Source organism: Amblyomma mixtum, chromosome 3, assembly GCF_055824585.1.
Source record: "Amblyomma mixtum isolate Tamu chromosome 3, ASM5582458v1, whole genome shotgun sequence".
In the NCBI taxonomy this organism is placed as follows: domain Eukaryota; kingdom Metazoa; phylum Arthropoda; class Arachnida; order Ixodida; family Ixodidae; genus Amblyomma; species Amblyomma mixtum.
The window spans coordinates 259970213-259994715 of record NC_143014.1 but is presented as its reverse complement, the minus strand read 5'-3'; the positions used below and the strand labels follow the sequence as shown (position 1 = coordinate 259994715).

Below are 24503 nucleotides of genomic sequence, written 5' to 3'. Positions count from 1 at the left end.
CCTCAGGATACTTTCAACAGTATTCAATGTTTCACGAAGAACTTGCTTGTTATAAAACTGAAAATTGCGAATTCCTCCACCGTAGCGGTGGACTTCGCCTCTGGGGTTCTGCAACGTGCACTAAACAAGGCAAAAGCCACGGCCGCTCGTTCTGCCGGAAACCGAGCGGCCGTGGTGGCACAGCACACGTGCGTTTTCACATTTCTCCTCCATGGAGATGAGGCCGTTGCGGACGGGGTTCAACGGAGAAATTATAAACACATCGGCGCTCTTTTTTGTCACACGGCGCCCCATCACGTATGACTACTGTATTTACTCGTTTAATGCACGCGCTCGCATGATGAACGCACGCCCTACTTTGGCTGTCAAAAATTGCATTTTTTTTCCCCCTCGCGTAATGAGCGCACCCCATTCTTCTTGCGCGCAGTCTGTTGCTAGTGATATCAAATGCTAGACGGCACTCTTTTGCGAACGCCGGAACATCTACGTAGCACTACTATGCAGTACTATAAAACGCCAGCTGCCGAATGTCAATACTACGATGTCTCCCCCTACGGGACGGCCGGCGAATAAAAATGGGTAGCGTTTTAATCTATTTAAACCGAGTAGACGTGCGGAAGCATGAGTTCAGCCTGGTTTGTAGAGAATGCATTCTGTAGAGAATGTATATAAGCTGCGTGACATCCCCAGGAACGAAGGTTTCTGTGACGAAGCCACTGAACTGATGGATGTTATCGTTAATATGAAAGATAAATTTTGATGTCCTACCAACGGACACGGTTGGGGTGTTCCTGTACTTGCCGCAATAGACAGCAAAGAAAAAAAAAAAAGCCCTACATGCAAAATGCGTTGCGTGTCCACCTGGCACGGAGAGGGCCTGGGTTCCAACCCCAAGCAGAGTATTTTCTTTTCCTGCATTCTGATTTAAGGGATTCTGGGATTTTTCCGACTGACGCCGCGTTTTCAGAAGAACGAGCTCTTTACCCTATCGCGTAAAATGTTCTGTACGTCAGCATGTTCAGAAAGCCCTATCCTGGGCAATAAAGCTATCAGTTCTTTTTCTAGCCACCTAATACTTACGAAAATTAAAGTTGAACTCCAGCATGCATCTTTACATGAAAACGTTTCTTACGAAATAACTCAAAAACTATTCCGCGTGTACACAGAAAAAACCGAGAGCTTTGTTGCAGTCCTGAATATCTCGTGATTCATGAGCCAAAAATCATTACACTGCCATTCATTCCGGAACTCCGAAGACTGCAATGGTGTAAAAAGTGAAAGCTAGGAAAATCAACTTATTCCCTAGCTGGACTCGTTTATCACCACGCATGCTTTTGCGTTTGGCCAGACAAATGCGGCGCTGAAACCAGAGGAAGCTCTGACCTCTCCTCTTCACGGTGTGGTACTAAAATGGTTGAGTTGAGTTGGGTTTAATGGCGCATAAGCAACTAAGGCTATCATGCGCCAAGCTCAGGGTATAGAAAATTCTTTTAAATAGCTGTTATACTAAAGTCTAAATGAACGGCGGTGTAAAGGGCCTAAAAAAAGTTAATTCGTGCAACCTAGTAAAAATAAAAGACAAAATTTTAAAAGAGGCTGATACTAAAATGGTGACCGTCGGAAACCCGAGATGCACAGCGACCATCATTAGAGCGATTCGCTCGCAATTTTCGACGACCACATAAAAAGCGCGGAATTTACTAAATTTGTACTGCCCATTTTGCTACAGTTTTTCGTCACGGGCCAGATGATGACCTGAAGATTACGAAAGAAAATTGAGAAACCGAAAATTTTGAAAAAAATTCGCCCTTTTTATTTGCCGCGTCCTCCCCTTGAGACAAATGTTGCGGACTATGCTCTCGAGCACGGTTTTTTGCTTTGAAAGTAAGTCGTACGGAATCAAGTACTATTAGAGGAGCCTGTTCCTTTGCGCCGTTTTTGCCGCTTCAAATTTTTTCCAAGTATTTTAACCCGCGCAATGAATGCAACCCGTCAAATTTGGTCAGTTTTCTTTGGGTGGGGGTGCCTTCATTATGCGAGTAAATACGGTACTGTTCAGTCACATGGCACTAAGGCCATGTTCTTTTTCTTTTCTTTAATGTGACCAACTTCATGGTCGCATACAATTTTCGTGTAGTTACCTGAGGTCCGCTGTACAGCCATGTGTTCGGAACCGCCTAAGTTATGCAGCGGCTTTTTTTGGACCGAATCCTGTTCCGATTCCCAATACAACAGCATTTTTTTTTTTGTACGAAAAACAACTACTTTAACGATCGAAATCTTCATCTGAAATGTGTGCACACTCATTTCAACCCTTCGCGAGCAGTGCACTCTATACCGGGCACTTAATTGAACACGAACAATAACATCCAACTAATCGAGTTATCATTTCGGAATAATCACGTGCCGCTGCTGCGATATGGAGCTTGAATTGTTCGACGCGCGTACCGTGAATTCAACATTTTAATGCTCGCCTGTGCCATCACGCTGAAGACCACAAAACAGCCCCGCTGGCCACTGGCGTACAAGCTTCTTCGCTTCCTCTACAGGTGCTTCCAAGAAAGAAACGAAAGCTTCACACTGTTGTTTCGAGCACAAAAACAGTACGAATCACGCGTCAGTTCCCGAAGTATTCGAATAAGCGCTGTTGAAACGTACTGCCGGGAACAATATGAGAGGGAACATGAGAGAGAGAGCGTCAGACCCTACTTTCGGTGCTACGCCGAGGCTTTATTTACTGCTTTACTATTTTACTGCTGGGAAGGATGGACGAATGGACGAGAAAAGCGTGAAAGGGAAAGTTAGAAGATTGACGGAGGACGTGAAGGAAAAGGTGACTTTACGAAAAAGATCGTCAAATTTGGCATTTCAAAACGAAAAGCCGAAATTCCGAGGGAAAAAAAGAAAGAAAGGGTTGAGGGGGGGGGGGGGGGGTGTACGTAGGCTAGGTGGCGCAAGGTGCCGCCCAATACAAAGGGCAAAGCAATCATCATTCGTCCATCCCCTGCCGCTGGCACCCCGGCCAGTCGCATTTTACTCCCCAGTCATGCCCTTATTACGGGAAGCATTACAAGGCATCCTCATTTCGCGCTACCGCTACCAACTTTGCGAGGTAAGCAAAGCATTACTACAAAAAAAAAAACAATAAAGAGAAAAAGCACGACATTTATCACACTACACTACGGCCTACTGCCGGTCATTGCTACCTGTCCGTTATCACTGCCAGCTGCTGACGAAATGTTCCGCTTATTGTGGAAGCGCCGAAGCGGCAAAAACGCCAGCAGTCAGGAGCACCGCACTTCCCCATTGCTTCCACCGCGCAGCGTCCCAAGCACGCGGCTCGAGGCTAATTGCCACCGCGCTCCCGTGTTCCCTCGCTTATTGCTCGCAACGATCCAACACGCAACACCATCAGATTCCTGCACGATGACATCAGGTGCATTCCAAAGCCTCCTCGCCCAAACATTAAACTCTCGCCGCCATTCCGCGCGGGGGCGGGCCGCTCACCGCGACGGCTCGCCGGCAAAAAAATTGGTTTGGTTTATTGGGGTCTAACGTCCCAAAGAGACTCAGGCTATGAGGGACGCCGTAGTGAAGGGCTCCGGAAATTTCGACCACCTGGGGTTCTTTGGAGTGCACTGACATCGCACAGCACACGGGCCTCTAGAATTTCGCCTTCATCGAAATTCGGCCGCCGCGGCCGGGATAGATCCCGCGCCTTTCGGGTCATCAGCCGAGCGCCGTAACCACTGAGCCACCACGGCGGGGCGGCAAAAAATTGGAAATTCCCATACATGCAGGAGGTCATTCTCTACTTCGCACTTGCCACTGTACTTGCATGGCAGGTGCTGCCACCGGTGAACCGGGTCGCTCTTCCCTCGAGCAACCAATCATTAATTTAACTGCCACCTGCCACAGTGGGCAGTTCGCTCACAATCCGGTGGGCGGCGCCGCAAGCTCACGTGACCTAGAGTCACTGCATATGCTACCAAATACAGTAACTCTAACGTGACCTAGGTGGCGCACCTGCCTCCTAGGTAGCTTCTCGGGGATTTTTTTCGTGGATTTTTCGTTCACGGTCGCCGACGACGGATTTTCCGCGACACGAGCTCCTCGACGCTATCGGGTTAGAACGGTATCGTATGATATGGTGCGGTATATGGCATTTATAATAACGTCCCAAAACTGCAAGTGTTCTACGAGGGGCGCTGTGCAGCGAAGGGCTCCGGATTAATTTAGACACCACCCGGGGGTCCTTTAACGGCCGCTGACACTGCACAGGACATGGACAGGCATTTCTGTATTTCGCCTCCATTGAAATGCGGCCCCCGCGGATGGGATTCCATCCCGCGACCTTTGGACTCAACAGCCGGGCTCCAAAACGCCACCGACCCACCGACGCAAGTAAAAGAGAAAACACCCGTTCTAGGCACCACACCATGGTCGCAAAAAGGACCCCGGACGGTCCAAGCAGGATCCAGTTGCCCGCATAATTGTTCTCGTCGCCGTAGGAATCATGCCGACAGGCACTTTATTTACTTACTTTTCTATTTCGACAAACTCGGTACATCGCAAACTATTTACCAAAAAACAAAGGGCTGCCACAGCCAGTAATCAATTTCACTGCGCTGGTTGGAACAAAAGAAATCAGCAAAATCGCAAGAAGAAAAGCCGCTTTCGCATAAGAGTAGAAAAAAAAAAGCTGGATAAAAATAAATCTGTTAGTTTTATGCGACACTCCAGAGTGATTCAAACGAGCCAGCGCAAGGAGCGGAAACACCACAAGGATGTCTTGAAAGACGGGCTGCAGCATTAGAGTATACAATCCGAATTCTTCACAGCTGCCGCTTCTAGCGACCTGCGGCAGCAGCAAGGTAGCTAGGTGATATGTATTGAAAGTGAACACGCAACAGTGCACAGTAATTATCCGCCGCTGTGGCTCAACAGCTCAAGCGTTCGGCTGCTGAGCCCAAGGTCCCGGGTTCGAATCTTGGCGACTGAATTTCGATGGGAGGCGGAGCGCAAAAAAAAAACCCCAAAAAAAACCACATGTGTGCTGTGCGATGTCAAAGCACGATAAGGAACCCCAGGTGACCTGAATTATACCGCGTTCTCCCACAGCCTATGTGCAAGTTTCGGAACGTTAAACCCCACATACTAAGCATACACAGCAAGCGCCCTGGCCTCGCCACCAATAAGAGCACTCAAAGGTGCTCTTCAAAAGCGCGTGAACAATGGGCCCTTACGCAATACAGCGTCGTATTTATCGCCCCGCGCCCCTTAGGAAGGGCAGAAGTGTCTCCGCGCTAAGGCCCCGTTAGCTACTGCAGAAGGAACTTGACGCCACTGACCGCCAAATTTAACTTCCTTCCATGTACATCAGAAGCAGTCTAAAATAGATCACCTCACGTCTGTTACGAATCAACTCAGTTTCACCGCAATGCCATCATTGCAATCATTTTTTTTGTAAGTAAACGGTTTATGGCGTATGGGGGTCTAACGTCCCAAAGCGGCTAAGGCTATGAGAGACGCCGTAGTGAAGGGCTCCGGGAATTTCGACCACCTGGGGTTGTTTAACGTGCACTGACATCGCACAGTACACGGGCCTCTAGAATTTCGCCTTCATCGAAATTCAGCCGCCGCGGCCGGGATCGAACCCGCGTCTTTCGGGTCAGCAGCCGAGGGCCGTAACCACTGAGCCACCGCGGCGGCTGTGTGAACGGTCGGCAAAGCACTTCAACGGCCTCGCACCACTATTTTGTATAATTCGAAGATGTAGACTGCACCCCGTAGTGCAGCTTCCAAAGCGACTACCAGCTTCTTTTTAATGAGATACGTTTATTCAGAGTTCAAGGCATCCACTGCCGCCGCCGAAACGGCCAAGTAGAATGCGCACTGAGAGTGCACTGGGACGCTGAAACCAAACGCTCCGAGCTAACTTCTATCAACTCCAGACGCTTCACTTCGTGTCAAGGAGAAGTAAGACCACGGCCTACCAAAAAACTTTCGGTAAACAGCGCACCAAATAGGTAGCTCCAGCATGTAGCATGAGGCTCAATATGACCTACAACGCATGTGCGCAGTAGCTCAACCACTTCATGAAGTGCGACTTCGATCGACAATGCTGATGACGCCGAAAGTACGAATAGGAGTCCCGATATGACCTGTTTTGAGCTGCGCGGCACATCCTTTAACTTTAAGCTTGAAATGTCACAGTAACGTATAAAATACCACTCGCGCAAGGCTGGCAAGCCACATTTGACAGGGAGCGCAGCAGTGACCTAGTCGTTTGAGCATCCGCTTCGCATGCGGGGGTACGGGGTTCGATCCCCAGTGCCGCTGGACACCCACCGGTGAAACAAGCTTTCCCCTGCCTGGTGCTTGCCTTATTTAGCGTAAAATGCTTGGGAAATGGGTCTTTTGACCCCACCCTGAGTAGAAGAAAAAGCCTTGTGCCATGAAAATTTGTCACATTTCGACAGCTGTTCCTTGCTTACGGACATGCGACCAACAGGCAACCGAAAGTCCCGACGGTTTACAAAAATCGAGCACGATCGAACAAATAAGCAATAATCGAAAATGGTTATTACGCAACTCCCATCGAGTCAAAGGTTAAACAACCTCCTTGCCGCGAAATGCTGGCAGTAAAGAAAAACAACCGAATGCGCGACGAAAGCCACGTGACGTTAAACAAAGCGAGCAACACCTGGGCCGAGTACGTACGACATTTAGACGCGCAGTGGAACATCGCCTGCAACTGTAAAGCGCTAATAAATTCCCGAGACCAAGCAGTGCATGAAAACAAACAGGGAATGGAACGCGGGCTCGAGTACAAAGCACGCCGCCAGGCGCGGCCTTGGAAGCAGCACCAAAAACAATACAAAGAGAGCGGAACTCGGGCACGAAAACTGCTCCGAACGGCCGCCGAACCAAAGAACGGCGGGGAGCGAAGACGCAGTACGAGATGAGGGGAGACAACGCAAAAAACCGCGCCGGCGGCGGCGAGAAGAATGCACGCGCAGTGCCGGCCCTCGGCGGCCGGTCGCGCATTCCACGGATGCCACCGACTCCGCGGCGGGGTGGGTTCGGCACGCCTCTCCGAAAAATTTTCCAGCCTGGCTTTTCTTTTGCAGAAAACCACGTGGTCGCGACGCCCTTCCGCGTGACGGGCTTGTCAACAAGAGTGACGTTTCCTCCGCTGAATGGATGGACGCGGGCAGCGAGCGCCCGATACGCGACGTTGCTGCAAGGCGTATAAAATTCCCAACGAACGACACGTCGTGAATGTCAGATGTCACAAGCGTGCCCAAGGCAGCGCAACGGCGTCAGAAGTGAGCGCCGCTTCCGAAAGGACGCGTCGGTTTGGCTCATTTCCGTCTACTGCACGGATCGATTACTCATCACAAATGTGGCCGATAATTTCGTTAGCAGGTTTGAAAGACGCACATGTATGGACTACTATGATACCCTTGGGCGTTCATGAACCCACTCTTCGCTGTCAGCATGTGCTCCGCAAAATCAGTGTTGTGATGGCCTGACGTAGCCAGTAAGCAAAGAAATCGCTGCATCAGTTTCAGTGAATGAAAGACTTGGAAGCCAACCACAATCGCAATGCGAGATTAGGCACAACAGGCGGTGACACGTAGCGTGCCAGGTATCCTCCGTTCTCAAAACAACAGGTGAATTGGGCTTCATATTGCAGCTCCGACTCGGGTCAGGCCATATCAGGAGTGGACAAGCGCGGTGATCACGGTGCCAGACGCCACCGACGCGCGATGAAGCAATCCTTCCTGTTCAGATCCAATCGTGACTCATCCGATGAGTCCGAACGGACGGACAGGCGAGCGAGCAGACCAACGACGGGTTCTATCCCCGCACAGTCGTATCACCACCAAATTGTTCGCGCGAGACATCTCGGCGCCCATTACGCATGCTCCGCGCGGCGCCGGCGGCGTATTTGACTCATCATTTCTGAGGTCGCGGCTGCCCTGCTCTGGAAGTCGCCTCTCAGAGCAGCGCAACCGGGCCTCAACTATAACCACACTGTGTTCAGAAGGATGTGGCACGTCGTTCAACAAACGCTTCAAAGCCGAACCGAGTGATGAGATGAAAAAAAAAATTAAAACTTACGGCGCCGATGGAGCGGCTGACGCTATAAAGACAACATGTAAAGGCACGCCGTTCGTCGGCTCCAACAAGGTGGCGATCCAGTATGCCCACGAGGTATTCTTCTCCGGGCAACGGTGCACAAAACACAGCAGCACAAGCACGCCAAACCGGGCGGAGACGACGATGGACCGCGGAGGCGCAGCCACCACCGTCGGCAGAAGCACGCGCCGTAGACCCACGCAGAGTTAGCTGCCCGCCGCTCCCCTCGCGTCTGCTGCCAGCAGACGGCCCCTCTGCTCGCCGCTGCAGTTAACCCTCGCCCAGTGCGTCGAGAGCGGAGGCGCGCCCATGTGGCGGAAAGAGGCGAACCGCACTCAACACAACTCTCTTCCCCGCGCACGTAAAAAGGTGTGTGGCGCCACCGTGCGACTGTTAGTGAAGCGCAACAACAAGGAAAAAGCTACGTTCGCGTTCAGTTTTATACGCGGCCACACGAGGACGCGTCAAGCGTGACTTTCTTATTGCTTCCGCAAGGGTGTGTAATCCTGGCGCGCTCTTCGGATTGTCCACCAAGTCCGTTTGGCCTCTCTCTCAGAGATCCTCTCGCCGACGCGTCCTTACCATCGTTCCCTCTCTCTAACTGGTGAACGAGGGGAAAGTGCTAGGAAGTGCCTCGCCCGCGTAGCTGATAGCACCCATTTCCTACGGGTGACGTTCTTTCGACTGTGGTGGGCATGCTTGGATCTGCGCGGCCGAGTCCGGCAGCCCTAAGCGCTCGTGTGCGCGTCCGGGCGCACAATGGCCATCTGAGAATCGGACCAGAACGGCCCGGAAATAATCGCGAGCGCGTCCAGTGGCTGCGCTGTCGCGACATGCATTGGCCGCTTGCTTCGCTGCGAGCGTGCGTGCATGGTTCGAACAAATATGCGTGGGCACGCTGCGATTTTGGAGGACATCACTATCATGATTATTTCATTCCTCTCTCCCCATGCAGATTTCGGCTCCAAAGATGGGTGAGAGGGCAGAAGAACCGTTTCTATGGTGCTTTTGCGCGCGGCTGCAAAGTTTTGACGCTGAAGCCAGTAAAGTTAGTGCTTAATGCTCAGGGACGGTACCACGATCTTCATGAGAGGTGTCAAGATAAATTTCGGGTAGGCATGGTCCCTCTGTCACATTTACTGCTCATGGAAAATATACAGGGTGTTCAAAATTAGGCTTTACGGATTTTTAGAAAACACACCAAGAGCAGTACACAAAAGTCATTATTGCAAATTGGTTAGGCGGCCAGGCGGACACCCACAGTGAGAAAAATTTAATTTTATTCACTGCAGTTAGCGTGCATGTTTATACCGAAAACTTAGAGGCAGTGGCATTCAAAGGCTTTCTATTTTGTACAAATTTAGTAACGCGCCTGACACCGGTGCCCTGAGATACAGTCTACAATTTCAGCCCAAGACGTGTGATTACACATGCGAGATCGCGATGCTCGGCGTGAAGCTCCTCCCAGATGTGACGCAGCTGTTGCGTGTGGCGCTTCGCCTGACAACAATGTGGAGTTACAGGCGACGGTTATAAATTTTCCGCTCTTGGCTAGCAGTGCGGTATCGCTGCGTTCGACCGCATGCGAAACCTGGAGCGGCACCACGTTATCACCCACTCTAGAAGAAAGCGCTTAAAGGAACAGCGCCGCTAGCACAGTGATTCTTCGGTTTCGCTGGCCAAGAACGAAAAGCTATCACCGCGGCCTGCAACTCCACGTTCTTGCAAAGGTGCAGACCCGACGCGATTATCGTAGACGTCTTCGGGGATAATCATGCACTGTTCCCCTAGTGGAGACGAGCGGGGATAACTGGTTCGCTTTGTGTCGGCGCTCTCTCGCACTGGCACATCTCTCAACGGCCGCGGTGGAAAAAAGGTATCGACCTGCGTCGAAGTTTCCGCTTTATGAACGTTGGTGAGGACCGCGTGCAGATGCACGAACAACCTTCGTCCTTATCGCTCCGTGCCAACTCAGTGTAATTTTGTTATACACCTGAAAGCGCGTTTTAAGTTAAGACGACTGCCTACTCTCCGAGCAATCAGTACTGCTTCGCGCGCGACTACTGCACGTAGATTAAACGTTTCCTGTAGAAAAAAAAAAAAAAATTGGCCTTCAGATACAGCGCCCAACAAATCGCTATAGACGACACGAACGATTTTGGAGGGGTTGTTGCTCTCTCAGCGGCAGCGCAATTTATTTATTTAGTTATTTATTTATTTATTGAGCATACCCCTAGAGGTCCTCCTTCGAAGGTTTTACAGGGGGGGGGGGGGGGGGGGGGGCAGTGTAAAAAAAAAACATGTATAAGGAACATCATTAACAAGCAAAGGATCAATAAACAGGCTAGGTATAGCATGGAAAAATAATTAAGCATCAGAGAGTAAATAAAGAAGCAAGCGATAGAAAACAAAATAGTACAAATTATAGGTTTAGAGAAAACGATAAGGCATAACGGAAATGAAAACTAGTACAGTGTACGTGTTATGGACGAAAAGAACAGAAGTAGTTGCAAAAGTACAGCAGCAAATATATTTCAAATGCCAACGTCGCTGCGGATGAGATAAAGAAATGTGGAGGCGTTAGATTCAATGGCTATGTGCGCTGGTAAATTGTTCCACTCTATGATAGTGCGTGGTATGAATGACTTCGCAGATGCAGATGAACGACACGCGATGCGTTTGACTTTGGGCCTATGGTCAAGCCGCGGTAAGAAGGCTGATGGTGACTGGAAAAAATCGTGGTGAAACGATGGATGGTGATGCAGTTTATGGAAAAGTGCTAGCCGTGGTAGTTTAAGGTGGTAAGACAAGCCTTCTAATTCGGCGCGATTTTTTCAGGCAGTGACGCTGGCAGCATATGAGTAGTCTGAAAAAATAAAACGCGCAGCACGGTTATTCTGCAAGGGCTCAAATGTTAGCTACGAGATAGGCTTGGTCAGGATCCCAGACGGTTGATGCATATTCAATCTGGGACGAATGAGTGTGATGAACGCAAGTTTCTTCAGGTGCGGGGAGCAGGCCGAGTGGGCGGTTGGATGCTAAAGTTAGATTAATGTGGTTAAGCCATGTCAAGTCTGATTGCAGGCGAAATCCGAGGTAAGTAGTCGCAAGTTCGACATAATCGCTATTCAGGAACTAAGTTGTGGGAATGCGAGGAATGAAAGACGTAAGTATTAAGTGGCATAAGCCAAGATGTGCACCATGCGGTTACTGCATCCAGGCCAGTTTGCAAACATTGGTCACTGACAGAAACAATATTACGATATATTACGCAGTCATCGGCAAATAGCCTAACTCGAGAGGACACAGAGTTAGGTAAATCATTAATGTATATTAAAAAGAGTAGTGGACCAAGAACGCTCCCCTGTGGTATCCCAGAAGTAGTAAGTGGAATTGTAGTTGTTAATGGAGGTAAATTGAAGTCTGGCGTTGAGCAAGTCCGCAATCCAAGCATTAACAGCAGGGTGAATATTCAACTGAGCTAGTCTGAGCATAAGCCTATGATGAGGAACTCGATCAAATGCTGTCGAAAAATCGAGCAAAACGGCATCAATTTGACCGCCAGCATCGATGTATGAATGCAAATCATGAACGAATCCGGTGAGTTGTGTGTCATAAGAGAAGCCCTTGCGAAAAGCGTGCTAGTATTTGAAAATGAGATTGTTTTCCAGGCACATAAAAATTTTGACTATGAATGACGCGTTCGAGCAGTTTGCAGAAAATATTGGTTAGCGAGATATGGTGATAATTAAGCGGAAAAGAAAGATTACCTGATATAAAGATGGGTATCACTTTAGCAACACGCCAGCCATGAGGTATGAGACCAGATGATAATGATTGAGAGAACAGGGCGGTTATTATTGAACTAGTGGAGTGCGATGTGCTTATAAATATCTTATTGTTGAAGCCGCGTTAGTCAGAACAGGTAGAAGTCTTAAGGTTATTTAGTAGACATACTATACCAGTTTGGCTGACTAATACTCGATTTCGTTTTACCAACGTGCCTCTTTTCGTTAAAACGGTTAATGAGCGCTGAGATCATTCGCTTCAGGCGATGGCAATCGAGTCTTTAGAAACGACTCATTTTATCATCAGATCAATTACAAACGTTCGTGTCCGAGGTAAATCTTATCGCTGCGGCCGGTGCGTCGTTATATGAGGACCGCATTTACCACGCGCCGATCCCTCCGTGCGTCGTTCAGATTATGTTACTTATGAAGTATTGTGTCCTTGAGATTCGATTCATACACGTATATTCAGTTCTGCAAAGATAAACTGCAATATGTTTTTTGCAATCACAGGAAATAGAAATCCTAATCAATTGTGAATTGTGTGGTTGAACGTCCCGAAGCGACACACATGGGTACTCGGGACGCCGTAGGGGTGGGTTTCGGATTAATTTAGACCACCTGGGGCTTTTAACACGCGCGGGCATCGCTCAGCACACGGGCGCTTTTGTATTCCGCCTTGATCTCGAAACACGGCCGCCGCGGTCGAGATCGAACCCGTGACCTAGGGATCAGCAGCCGAACGCAAAGCCACTGGGCCACCGCGACGGGACAAATCTGAACGAAGCGTTACAAATTACCCAGGATAAAACCGGAGGTTTCCATCCGCTGACGCTAAAATCATGCGAATTGGACTTAGAGAGCTGACATCAACGCCAAATAAAAGTTTAACAAACGAAAATTTCAGCTGGTAACGTCGCTGTCGTTTAAATCTAGCACAGAAGAAGTGTGGTAGTTTGATTCCATGTTTGGCGGCAGCGCATTTATCACTGATTTTTGTGTATTACGAAAGGACTTCTAACCGAACTTTCCGAGTTTCAGCGGTGTCTGTGAAGCCTCTGAGTAGTAAGTGTAGCTGGCTAACTGGGCATTCACACGCTGTCAGTAGGCGGTGGCGTCCACCTACGAATTGAGGCAGTTATGCACCTTTCTTTTTCTCAAACCTAGCGGAAGGTTTGTACTACGTTGATTTTCAGGAAGGAAAGGTCCATAAGTGCCTCTCTGGGTCAGTGGGCACCTCAATCGCGCTTTGAGGTACAGTCTTTGTCAAAAGCAACCAGGCTACATGGTTTGCTTCTAGCTCGTACAGTGGAGCCCTTACAGCCTCCCTGAAGCTGAAATAGATGGTTAAAGGTAAGTACGTGGGGTCTTCTTACCTTCCGACACCTTTTGATCTTTAGGAAAGCCACAAGGGTTCCACTACACAAGCTTGAAGCAAACCATGCAGTCTGGTTACTTTTGACAAAGACGGTACGTGGCGGTGGTGTCCAAATGCAAAAAACCGTGCTTTCGCACAATATTTCGTGTTTAGCAATTCTAAACCGCCAGCCATTGTCCCAACACCCACTGACTGGAAGTTCGTGACTACGACGACAGCGCTTCGTCACCACCATTGACGCGTCTGGCCACGAGTGACCAAGAAGTAGCGCAGATGCCACTTCTCAACAGACGCCAGGGATCAAGCGCGGCACGTCGCATACGTAGTGGCGAGTGAGTTTTTAATTGGGAGGGTCCCGCTGTCGTCATATGGTGGCGCCGGGCGACCGCACTGCCCGCGGCGGTGGGTTCACTCAACCGCGCCGTGACGCGGCGGCTGGACCAACGCGCCCTCGATCCACTCAGGCGCGTTCCAAGAAGCGCTTCCGGCGGCGTGTGTCTCCTCGGGGACGCAACGCGGGACCCATGCCAAGGTCGAGTCACCGCGAGCGGTGCGCTACGCGGGGATCTGCTGGGTGCGTGCCTTGGCTCTCTCCCGCGTGACATTTCAATCGGCCCTCATCGATTTCATTCGGAAGCACCTGCAGGTTCCCCCACGAAGCTTGCGCGATCGCGCCGGTCGGCCGCGCCCGCGTACATTATGCGCGCTGTTACGTCGGCAAACGCGCGTGGTATCAGTCGTAATAGGGAGCTGACGAGAGAAAGTATCGAAGACCTATGCGTTTCCGGAACTTTTACCTGAGATGGTGGCGCTCGCTTTTGGATATATGTGAAGCCTTCCGTAAAGGGAGTCGTTGCTCCAGGACAATGCGCGTTAGACAGTTTTGCCGACCCACTGCGCGAAGAGAAGGGGTTCCGAAAAGCACGACGTAACAGCTATAGCTCCCAGCTCTTTCTCAAGTAATTCCCAGAGTTGCCCTCAATAATTTGTCCGTCTACTCAGCGAAGATACACATGCGACATCAAAGACCCAGGTCGCTTTGAACAAACTATCGCCTAATCCAACGCGCGACTCCGTAGCCAGGAAGCTGTTCAGGGCCACCGAGGCAAACGAGCAAGAGGACGTCGAAGAGGACGCGTGTGCTGGCGCCTGCTCCGACGGGCGCGAGCGAGCACGTGCTAAGCTCGGGGCTACAAGCAGGTGGCCGCGCTGGCTCGATATGCGCGGCCATGCATTCGAGACACGCGCGCTCGCAGCGGACGTCCCGTGTGGTTCTCGACGGACAGGATCTTCGTGGAAATGATCGCTCCACTCGGCTGCTGTACGTCTACCCCCTCTCTGTATCTGGTTCGGTACCGCATTGGAGGATAGGGAGTTTTCACATAGCTGCCGAGTGTTTGGCAAGAATATGTCTGCTGCTCTCAATTGTGGCCTGCTGAAGAACAGTGGATACCGGTTTCACGGAGTGTGTTTGCCGTTTGAGGTTGCCTGTTCTTTTTACAGCGCTACGAGTCGTCTCAGAGAACGCGCAGTGCGCTTCTAATGCGTGTATTCGGCACAATCTAACTCGACATTAAGAAGCAGGGGGCTGTGAAAATAGTACATTTCAATCGCACATGTTAATGCGTTTTAAAAGAGGCCATCTGTGGTCATGTGTGTGACCATGTGGTCATTTGACCAGTTGGTCACGCATATTAAAGCAAACGAAACATAATGGATAGTACGTGAAGGCAATTGTGCTGCAGACAGGACGGGCGCAATTAACAACTGTGAAGTTTAATCTTTAGAGTTGTTTTCTTCTCGACCCTATATACGTATAGTTTGTCATGCATTTCAGGGCGTTTGGCGCCGTCCTGTTGCGAGTGACGAAGTTAGCGCGAAGCGCCGGCTGTGTGCATGAAGCAGTCACATGATCGCCGACGCTGGACGTTGACAGCTCCGAAGCAAACTGCTACTACGCGGAGGCCCGCAAGCTTACCAGATGATCAACACAGACGCTGCTACCAGTTTTAGCTGAGACTAGCTTTGGGCCCCCACTCTTCCCCGGTATAGAGTAACGAGCGAACGTGTGACGGCACACTCACGAGGTCGCCGTGCAATCGATGCTGTAGTGACGCCATTTCAGGAGATTGAGCGGTCTAGAATTGGCGTGGCCAAAGGTGAACCTACCCTTGGTTTGCACCTGTGCTTATTCTGCGCGAATGCTAGCGCAGTAAAAAAGGAACAAAGGAGCTGTTTGTGCAACGGCGTGGCGGATTATTCTGTCTCCGAGCAGCTGAATCGAGCAACCCCGACACCGCGAAAACCCATCCAGCTCGCACTAAGCGCTCGGTATAGAGGCCCCTGGACAGCGACTTCCGAAAAGCGCCCTTCGAGCGTATGCAAACGAAGTCCATGGTGTCTTTTTCCCTTGTTTCTCGCGTCACCTCGGAGTGGAAACGACGTTTTGGCGACCAGACTGGCCCGCACAAACTGACAGCCTGCTGAGCGATCCGATTTCGACTCGGCGACCGTTCCTCAACGTCCGTATACAGTCTGCGCAATCCCAAGCACGTAAGATGTGCGCGTGTAAGGGGGGTAGGATCAAGTGTGACCCTTCCCGTATGCCTCCCCCCCCCCCCCCCCCCCATCCTAGGGGCTTTCCCAGGAATATCTGACGAGGTGGAGGCAGGAGAGCGAGACAGTGGAGCTCTGCTGAGCGACGGCGCCGCGGTGGGGCAGACGAAAATGAGGGCGTTGCACACCGGGCCCGCGCACGCGAATGTCGCAGAAATCTGGCTGGTCTCCTTTGTTCCTGTGTGTTTTTTTTTTCTTTCGCGTTACCGTGAGTTGCAGTTCAGCCACTTCATCTTCGTCTCTGCCGAGGAGCCACTTGTGGGCTGATCGGCGGCTGCAGCCGCGTAGGCTCATTTCAAGCCCCATCGGAACAGGAGGGCATACTGCAAGAAACGCCGGAGGCGGTGGAGAGGGAGTCAGAACGCGGGAATCGAGTGGTCCTCTTGTTGTCTGCGTGTACCCGGTATAGCTTCCTCGTGGCATAGTGCTGGGTCGTGCCTGTCTGCAGGGGCGGATGCATGACCTTTGCACGGGAAAAGCCCGCTGGGAACTGAGGCATTCACCCGGCGAGATTTGTGCGCCGCGCACCATACGGTGCGGTCGGCAGACTTTCACGTTTCGCTTATTTGCCCGTTCGATCTCTTCGCGCTGCCCGGAGCACTGCTCGTGAAACAGAGGTCGGGTGCGAAGCTCCGCGCATTCTTTTTCGTTTCTCAACTGCCGTCTTCATTGAGCACATTATTCGCGGAAGCCGAAATCGGTGCTAAACGACAGGGCATTCGTCAGTGAGAGAACGCAGCGCTAAGGCATGTCGCGACCTTCTGTGCATTTACTGGGTTAAAAACTGCCGACCTTAAAAGGACACTGATCATTTATTTATTTTTTTTTTTTTTTTGCGAATAAAATCCGATAGTTCGGCATTTTGTGGCTTCGTTGCCGCTTGCCCGGCAACGAAAGATGCATTTATTGCTAGGAGATTTGCATTCGAAGTTGAATAACTTTATCCCGCCACTACGATTCAAACGGGGGATTCTCTGATGACGAATTAGAAGAAGAGTGCCGTAAAGCGGCGGAAACGGAAACGAGTACTCCGTGATTGCTGGGGCCGAGCGCTGTGCTCCATCCACTCTAGGAGCAGCCGAAATGAAAACTCTACTGCCGGCCGTACGTTGAAGGCCTCATCAGCCGTCGTCGCTTCGTTCACGTTTGGACCAACGTTAGGATGGATCTCGTTCTCGACTCCGACAACGAAGTTCTCGCAAAGAACTGCGACCTGCATTCAGCGATCACAACTTCACACAGCGTGCGATGCTTTTGAGGGCTGAGGCGGCGGGTCTGGCAAGAAAGTCCTAGCGCCGAGGAGTCGGCAATGTTGCTGTCACTGCATGCCAAGCCACCGTCACGACTGATGTGTAGCGACTGGTACGTGCGGGCCTATTTAAATTCTGTAATAATAGTCCTCGTAGGGCTGGTTATGCAGCCCAGCGTCTTGGCACGTTGACAAAGCGAACACGCCGAGCGGTGCGTTTGCTAACGAGAAGGCGCTGAACATTGGCTATGCACAGCTCTATTTACTTGTCGCATGCAGTTGCGTGCCGTTGCACTAACTTCGTCCGAGGGGCACTTACAGAGGCACTTGGAGGTCCTCTGCTACTTCGCCCTTGTAAATCGAAGCGCGTAACGAAACCATGCGGGCACGCAGAACGCATAGCGGCGAATCATCCCAAAACACACATAAACTCAGCTGGCCGCTTGTTGCGCCGCCAATTGCAGGTTTTATTTGACTTCGCACATTCAGGTTGGCTTTTTTCTGACTCCCTCGTGTGACAAATGTGTACTGGTGGTTTCAAAACAAAACTTGTGCACTTCAGTACTGATCAAACATGTAACCTTCATGCACATTTGTCAACCTCAGAAACCTGTGGTACCTTTTCTATTAATCACCATGCTTGTACCTGCGACATTGGCCTGTGCCGGCGATACCTGTATTTTAGTTCTTGCCCTTTTTCACCTTACAAGAGCTTTGTTTTCATAAAGAGTGGTGTTTTTGTGTTAATAGAGCTGGTATTTTATATCGATACAAGGCAACTTCAATTTCTCCTCAGTGTTCCTTCAAGAACGTCTTCCGTTTGAGCTTCAGTGGTTTCCGCCGTTAACTACAGATTTTCCACGCACCGTTTCCTCTCAAGCGCCATTCGCAGGGTTCTTTTCGGAGGTGTTCTCTCGCTTCGCGGTTCCACTTCTTCGGCTTCTCCTCGAAAGCGGATGGCCTTCGTGTGCCCTCACCTCTTTCGCCTCTCGCAGTCTTTGCACTCTTCCGCTACACACACAGCTCCCGGACGACTTTGTGAACAAGGCGCACTAAAACCCGTGCCCGGCCCCACCCGTGTCTCGTCGGGGGCTTTCCCGACGCGGTGCCGCAGTTAACGACGCTCCATCACGTAAGGTCAGACACGTGAGCGCCCTCGGAGGGGGCCCGCATCGCAGACACTGCACGAGCCATGGGCGCCGAGAAGGGATTCCGCAGCCGACGACAAGAATGTCGTCGGGTGGCTTCATGCCCCGCGGGAGGAGACGGGGCGCGTGCCCCACAATGCCCCCTCGTGTGCGAGGCACCAGCGGAGCGGGGCTGCGCGCCGACCGATATGCCCCCCCCCCCTTATCCAGCCTTACCTTCTCCGCACCCGGCGACAGAAGAGGGGGCTGTGGGCCACTCGGCCACGACGCCCCTGGTCTGGTGTTCTGTGCGCGCGGTCTTCAGACCAGCAATGAGTACGTCAGTCCTGGGCGGATCTCAGCAACGCAGAGCCCGCCCTGTCAAGTGGGCAAGGTGCCGAATGGTTCGGCACAGCGTTTAGTGACGCGGCTGTTTGGCATTAAAAGGAACGTATTAGAGGGCGCTGAGAGCAGGGTAATCGTAGGGTAATCGATGCTGAGCAGCGACAATGAAACGACGCGCGTGGCGCTGCAGGTACTTATCTTCGTGAGGGCACAAGATGCGAAGTCCACGCTCCATGGAAGAGAAAAACAATTCTTACCGGCAACGCGCCAGGCACGCACACGCTCTCTGACATACTTTTTTTTTTTTTCAGCCGTAGTATGGCCTGGGGAAGAGTCAACCGCCTCGAGAATGACCTTCAGTGGTGACTCATCGGCACAATATTCAAATGAGCTTCACTCGAAGAAACCCACGTTCGACAGTCGAAGGGAGTCCCGCACGTCTCCCAAGACTTCTTTTGCCAGCGAAGTGGGCAGAATCGCAATGAGCTCGTTCTCCGCGAAAATCGCCGCTACGTCCGCGGAGGCGAAGCGACGAAGCCTCGGTCGCTGTGGTGCGGCGGCTGTTCGAAGCCGCGCCTGGCTCGCACGATGCGGCCGCGGCCTCGGCGGCCGCCCTGCGAAGAACAATGCCGCATAATTCAGGATGGAGGCGCCCTTCAGAGCGGTGCCCCGCTGCCAGCCCGGCCTCGGCGGCGCGTCTTTCGCCAGGGTCCCCTCGCTGGCACTGCGTTTTCTCCGCTCCGGATTCGCCCGGGGTTTAGGGGTCAGGCCAAGCCCGCGTCGACCGCGTGAAAGTGTCGCCGGCGACGAACGAGGGGAAGAGCCGAGGAGGAGGCGCGGGTGGCAGCGCACAACTGCGGAGGGGGTGCTTTTGCGAGCGTCGCTCTCGAAATAGAGGCCCAAGAGGAGGCTGCTCACGGCAGTCTCGGGGGATCGTCTCGAGTAGGGAGGACGCCGACGGTGGCAAAAACGAGAGCGCGGCACTCTTGCGGGGGGGGGGGGGGGGTTCCCCCCCCGTAAGCCCCACCACCGCAATGAGAGCGGCCAGGCCGATGGGAGGCTCGGCCCCGCCCAAAGCCGCGGTCACCCTCCTTAGCCGCGGTATGACTGCGAGTTGGCGTCGCGAGCAGCCGAGATGGCGCTCGCACGTGGCGCTGTCTGTCCGACACCCTTCCTTCCATTGTTTCGAGGTCGTGCCAAAGGCACTCGCCGTCTTGGCTGCCGAAGAAGAGCGCAGGCGCCTCGCAACAGCGCTGGTTTCACAGCCGTCAGCGAGGCACGTGCTTGCTATGACGTCGCGATTTGCAAAGACAGAAAAGAAAAACCAATTGTGACAACGAAGGCAGTTAGAATGGGGAATACAGAACGCCTGGCATTGCAGGACTAGAAATATGTGCTGTTTCTCTTTCTTCTTTAAATCCCAAGTGGTCACATCCGAACGGACCACCCAAAGCTTCACTGCTTGAGTCTAACATCGGGCTTGTATGGCGCCTGCTATTTCAGCCGTTGTCATGGCGCGCACTGGTTCTTCCAGCCGCTTTCAATGCGAATAACGTCTTTTGGGGGCTTAGCGTGCTTCTCTAACGTCTTCGAAAAAAATTAAGAAGATGGTGGATGCATCACCTTAAATGCAGTGTAACTGTGCCGCTGCCATTCTGCGATTGCATTTCATACGTTATAGAAATCGTGGCTGTAAAGGCAGAAGGAAAAAAACTTTTATTTTTACCAAATGACAATATGTTTAATTCGCTTGCGGGATAAAACCTACTCGCGCACGTACAGAAACGCGGAATATTTACGCATTGTAAAAATGATCACTGTCGCATTGCCACAGTCTGGCTATCTTAGCTTTTTTTTTTCTGCAGCATGCGCAAGCAGACTTTCGGGCAGCTTCTTCGGTAAGCCGCAGACATCTATAGGGGTACAAACTGCTTTTCGGCTCGTCCTCGGGTGAAGTGAACAAATGAGGGGACTCGTGCACTCAAACTTAAAACGACCGTTAGCTTTCGGACACTCAACGTGTTCTAGATGCGGCACAGCGAAAGAACTCGGTCCTTCAAAGCGGCAGAAACTCCTTGCTCATTTGCACCACCGTTCACTTCAGCGAGTGGAGTGAAAGTATTTTTTTGAAACTCTTTAGGAGGTTGCAGCGGCGGTCGGAGTTCTCTTTCCGGAACCCCGCTGGCGTATAGGCTGCTGCTCAGGCTCTTTCGATGAGTTCTTTTTGACTCGTTTCGTCCTAGCTGGTCAGAGCTGCCTCCCACCCTTCCTGCGTTGGATGGTTATTAAAAGTGACCGCCTGGTTTCGTTGGCAAGCGCGTACCATATGGTACAGGTCCGCTTTCTCCCCGTGGAATTTGCATTGCGAGTCAAATGACTCTGGATCTACTGCATGTTGTCTTCGCGGGTTGTTAAAAAGTTTTGGCCTCTAGCTTGCGGAAGTGCAGTTCCTCCCCTCAGTCTAGTGCCTTAGCCGGCGGAGAGTAGACCCGGCGGGCTATTCCTAAATACTGATGTATGTCGATGCAAGGTGCAAGTTACAGTAGTGGCGAGGGGGTTCGACGACATACTGGGTGCTCGGGGGAGAAATGCTTGGGCTGAGACATGTGCGCTCTCATTCCCTGGGATGCCCTGGTGACCAGGTACCCATACTGTAAGGCCGCGCCTCGTTTACGGCCTTGTTTGCATTAATTTTAACTGCATTAGAGGTCGCTGTACGCCTCCGAGCTACGCGGAGAGTTCTCGGACTCTCCCCGCCCGCACGTCCCCCGCAAACGTACGCTCAAGTGCGGAAGTCGCGAGGGGCCCTTTCGCTTGCAGGCATTCATGCCGGCACAAGAAGCGTCGCAGGGCTCGTTTCCTGCCTCCGCCACTTCGTCATAAACAGCGTTATTAGTCAGGAAATTGCTCTCCCTGTCATTTAGCGAAAAGGGTGCAGCGACGACATGCCGGACGCGAGGTTGCACTTGCAAAGGGGAAGAGCATCACGCGAAAAGGGCAAGGACTCCCTCGTGGAGAGGGTGTCGTTAATGTTTTCTAGTTGCGTTTCTTTTCCTTTCTGGCCAAGCCCTGGGTTCGAGGTTGTGCCCGACCTTCAGGGGCTGTGGCCACTTTCTATTAAAACTTTATTGGGTAACCGAAGTCTACGGTGGGCCTGGGAACAGGCTGCCTTAAAGGGACACTGAGGAGAAATTGAAGCTGGCTTGTATCGACAGAATAACAGCTCCTGATCACAAAAACGCCACTCATACTGAACAACAAAGCTCTTGTAACGTAGAAAAGAGCAAGAACCAAAATACAGGTATCGCCGCCACAGGCCAAACTCGCAAGTGCAAGCGTGATGACGTGATAGGACAAGACAGTTGCTAGAACCAATGGTTCTAGAAACACAAGAACACGAGAAGCCACGAATCACTGAGGCGCAGCCAATGCATGCGCAAATCTCCTTGACGTCGCCAGATGGCGCCACGTATCCGGTAGCTAAACGCGCGCCTGCAGCATCGGGACCAATAAGCGCCTGCTCACCGGCAGTAGGCGGGCTCCCGGTATTCCGCTAGCGGTAACAAGGTACACGGTATCCTAAAGGTGTCTATTTGCTAGAACTTCCTTGACGACTTCGAGAACGGGATCCATCGTAACGCTGGCAAAACGCCGGTGCAAACGTAAACGAAGCGACGGTAGCGACGGCCGCAATAGCCGATAGATGCCTTCAACGTGCTGTCGGCGGTAGCTTTTTTTTTCGGCTGCTGCCAGGCCGCACTGCTGGCCGTCAGAAATCACGAAGTCTGCGCTACGTCATGTTTCACGTCACTTAGTCCTGTGTCGTCATAGGAGAATCCCAAGTTTGAATCAGAGCGGCGGGAAAAACTTTTTCAACTTCGAATCCAAATTTCTTAGAAATAAATGCATCTTTCGCTGCCGGCCAAGTGGCAACAAAGCCATGAAATGCCAAACTATCGGATTTTGCTGTAAAAAAAAATATTGATAGAGCTCTCCTCACTGTCCCTTTAACTTCTTTATCTGTGAAACGTATAAAAATGCGAGAAAAAGTATTGGACGGCAACCTTTTACGGCAGTTAGGGGCTCCGTGCTTAGCACGTACATCAAGAATACCTGGCTTTAACCGAGACATTCGGTCGATAAGTAAGGTGTTCGAGTTCTGTTTCTCTGTGTCAAATCAGTTCCTTTAAGTTACAGCTGGTACTTTCTGTGTGACTTCGCTTATGTAACTTCTCCCCACGAAAAGGATATGGCTGCGTCGTGAGGGGTGCCTCAACCAGCTCGTCTATCGTGCCGTGGACGCCCAGTCGTAAGAGCCAGTCCGTCGATGTCGTAAGAGAGAGGCCCGGGGCTTTTTTGTAGGCCTTTATAATTATGACGTCGAGCTTCAGAGGTAGGGTGCTGCGTATAGACGACGCGGCTGACGACGAAAGCCTGCACAATTCGGAGAGTATTCCCTTCCCGCGCCCCTGATTTCCGCCTCGTTATCCTGGCTATCAACCTGGTGACTTATTCGCTCACGAGGCGGAGTTTCTGGTGGGTGAGAGGGTTGTTGCTCTTGTTATTGATGTGCAGACCCAGTATCTTGAGGGTCTGAACTTCCTTCACGGGTGAGTTGTCGACGTGGATGTCAATGGTGTCTTGATTCTTACGTTGACGGAGGGCTATGAGTTCAGAGTTTTCCGGGGGGCACGTTAGCCCACATGCCCGTGCATAATTCTGCACTGTTGTTGCCGCTATTTGTAGTTGGTCTTCAATCATTCCCATACTTCCCGTGGTGGTCCAGATGGCTATGTCATCCGCGTACAGGGCGTGGCGTATGCCCTGTACATTATCGGGAAGGGGTGCTTCAGAGAATAGGGCTGTATGAGAAGTTTGAATTTTCCCGTCTTACTCGCTTTTTCACGGCGAACAGGGGGCCTCTGTTCGCGGTGTGCACCAGACCGTCGTGTCGACCCACCATGTATCACTATATAGCGTATTCTCATTACGAAAAGCGCGCTATTTATTCAAATTTGCAGCAGCACTATTCCCTCACCCAGGTTGAGGCTCTGAACAGATGATTACGCTGAAGCAAGAAGGCTGCACCGTAGTGCAAGAGCCCATTCTTTAAGGACTGGTGTGCAAGCCGGATGGGCAAACGATGTGCGCGTTAAGTCGCCTTTTATGCTCGTAGTGGGTGTCGCATTGCAACGCACGTGCGACTCTACTATCGAAGCGTTGGCGCACAGTCCTCAAGCAAGCTTCCCTAGCTTTTCACCACATCCCCGTCAGCGCCGAAGCGGCTGAATCAACACCTGTTTCGGTACCTTTTTCGACGATGACATCCAGGGAAAATGCGTTTCGTCCATCGACCTCCCGGGAGTAAGTATTGTGCGCCTGTTCGCATGTCACGCCAAGTGACCGTCGTGAGTTAGGGCGCCTCTGGAGGTCACTTGTCTGGAAAACTTTTCGAAGTACCGCCTTTCTTCTCCCCACGAAAAGGATATGGCTGCCGCTGCCTAAACTTCCAAGCACGAAAATAGCTTCCGCGGGTTACTCTCCGTCTACGTAACGCTGTTATATACCAAACTGCAATACTCACTTGGTAGATAAAGAAAACCTTGGTGATATCGTGCATTAATGTCCAAAAGAAAATGCCAAAGGGATTTCGCGACTCATTTAAGCAGCAGCTTGGCGCTAGAGCGCGCTCTATATAGGGAGAGGGTGGAGAAGGAAAGGCGAGGAGGTCCACTGGAAGGGTGTTCCGGGTGCTGCACTCGGGGAAAGGGATCGGGAGATACAGAGCTGAAGGAGAAAAAAAGACGGCTAACGATTAGCATTGCTAAGCATTGCTTTCCAGGTGGACACCA

General features: G+C 51.5%; 1 protein-coding gene across 5 annotated transcripts in view; it reads right to left on the bottom strand.

Annotated features, from left to right (window-relative positions):
- Nucleotides 1-24503, bottom strand: part of LOC149354556 (SH2 domain-containing protein 4A-like) — a 295326-nt gene that overhangs the window by 26957 nt on the left and 243866 nt on the right. Inside the window, exon 1 of one of the 5 annotated variants that reach the window (XM_089583416.1) lies at nucleotides 8131-8434. The exons of the other annotated variants lie outside the window; for them this stretch is intronic. The gene's annotated coding sequence lies outside the window, so the exon portion shown is untranslated. Of the gene's footprint in view, nucleotides 1-8130; nucleotides 8435-24503 lie in introns of those variants that run through there. 5 annotated transcript variants of the gene reach the window in all.